Source organism: Tiliqua scincoides, chromosome 6 (assembly GCF_035046505.1).
Source record: "Tiliqua scincoides isolate rTilSci1 chromosome 6, rTilSci1.hap2, whole genome shotgun sequence".
NCBI lineage: Eukaryota > Metazoa > Chordata > Lepidosauria > Squamata > Scincidae > Tiliqua > Tiliqua scincoides.
Genome location: NC_089826.1, coordinates 38,143,911 through 38,145,992, shown reverse-complemented (window position 1 = coordinate 38,145,992; position 2,082 = coordinate 38,143,911). Strand labels below are relative to the sequence as shown.

The 2,082-nt window shown below is 47.3% G+C and overlaps 1 pseudogene; it reads left to right on the top strand.

Moving 5' to 3' along the window:
- Positions 1-1,612: 1,612 nt before the first annotated feature.
- On the top strand, positions 1,613-1,729 carry LOC136656626 (5S ribosomal RNA; annotated as a pseudogene).
- Positions 1,730-2,082: the final 353 nt, after the last annotated feature.

The window sequence follows — 2,082 nt, the reverse complement described above, 5'->3', positions numbered from 1 at the left end:
ACCCATACCATTGAAAGTGTGTGCTGGTCCATTTGTTTGTTTTTTTTTTTTAACCCATTTCTGCCCAACCCACAGGTGGATACATTTGTTTCCTGTTGTGTATATGCAACATTGTGCAGAAATGTCTTAAACAAATAGCACTGGGGGTGACATCTAAAATGGCATAAAACTGGGGAGATGGTAAAGGGGTGTTAAGACTTTGTCCCTGCTGTGGTTCCAATCCTGCTTGTGTTCACCCACCATGATTTTTTATTGACAAAAAATGTCCATTTGTTTTCAATTGAACTTTTTCCCCCTCATTAAAATAGCATAGGGGGTGCTAAATTGTGGGTGCATGTTTGAGTGGATCTGTGTTGGTGGATGTGGGCCAGAAAGCGGGACAGGATATGGCGCACACCAGTGCCACTGATCCCATCCCCTCCTGGGACCCAATCGGCCCACCTGTGCCCCTCCCCCACCTTCCACTCTTCCCTGCCCTCACTTGCCCTTCCCCCATATCTCCACTGCTCAGCACTGAGCTTACCTGCTCTGGCATGCACTGTGTCCTGCACTGGTGCTGATGGGAAGGCGCAGGCCTTTCCACCAGCGCTACTAATTCCAACACTGTCACAGTGTGCTTTACGGCACGTTTGTGACAGTCTGTGCTGACGGAGCACTTGCAGCTCCGAGGTAAAGGAACGAGCATTCCCTTACTTCGAGGAGGCCTCTGTGAGTACCACCCAACTGCAGGATGCCACACACATCCCATTGGCACCGCTATGCCAGTGCTGGAAAGTTGGTTAGGATTTGGGCCATAACCAGTTTTCTTCCTTTTCTTAGCTCTATTCAAAGGCCAAAGTAGATACAGTAAGATTTAACTATTTGGCCCATGAGAGGGGGGTAAAGGGGGTAATTTGTACCAGGGCCCAAGGTCAAAAAGGGGGCCCAGAAATTTCCTGGGATCTTTCATTTTTCCATGTCACCCAGACTCGCTGACCACACAGAATATTGAGGATGCTACTGCAGGCATGAGGTGGCAGCTACTATTGCAAGCTATGCACATGGGGCCCAGGAATGCCTAGCTTCCTGGTGTTACATTGGAAGAAAATTGGCCTGCTACAGTAGCTCTTTGGCTTGTGGATCTGCTTACCATGAAGGAGTGAACAGGAGCTCAGGAACACAGCTGTGGGACTACAGCTGCTGCAGAAGTAAGTATTGGTGCACACAGGATGCTTTCCATTCTATTGCAAGCCTAAATAGGATGACGCTAATTTTCTGCAATGATTTCCTATATTTAAAATTTTTTAGAGAGACTTAGGACTAGTGTTTCATTTTCTGTATTATCGTATCTAGTTGCCAATCCTGCATAGGCAGGTAGACCTGGGGTTTGCATTGGGAAGCCTGGTAGACCTGGGCTCCGAAGACCTGGGCCTGGTAGACCTATTCTGGCTGTCACTACCTTCTCCCTGCCCAGTTTTTCCCCCCTCCCACTTTGGGAAGAGGCCCAAAAGAAACTTTGCACCCCCTGATAAAATTCCTCTCAGAGGCCCTGTGTGTGTGTGTGTGTGTGTGTGTGTGTGTGTTGAAGCTTCCTCTCATAGTGCCATAGGTCCACTCTGAATTAGATCAGTGAAGCAGCAACTGTTACCCTGCACATGCCCGATCTCATCTGATCTTGGAAGCTAAGCAGGGTCAGGCCTGGTTAGTACTTGGATGGGAGACCGCCTGGGAATACTGGGTGCTGTAGGCTTATACCATAGTCTTTCGAGACTGAAGGTTGCCAACCATAGTGAAACTATGGGCAAGAGCAAAATGGGCCTGAGTGTGGGTATATCCTATAACAAACAAGATGGCACAAGAAAAGATTTCTTCTAATTTATTTGTTAAGAAATTATTTCAACAACTGTGGGGGTGGGGAGCAGCCTGGAGCAACATTCAGAATACCTTTCGGTGATTTTGCGTTAAATCTCACTGGCTCCTTACCTATTGTACAAGAAAAGGTTTAAGGTGCATGGGGGAGGATAGTACTGGGAATTATTACCTTGTCTAGCCTGCACTAAATATGTTATGCACCTGAGTGCAGATCTTTACTCTTCAAGACTA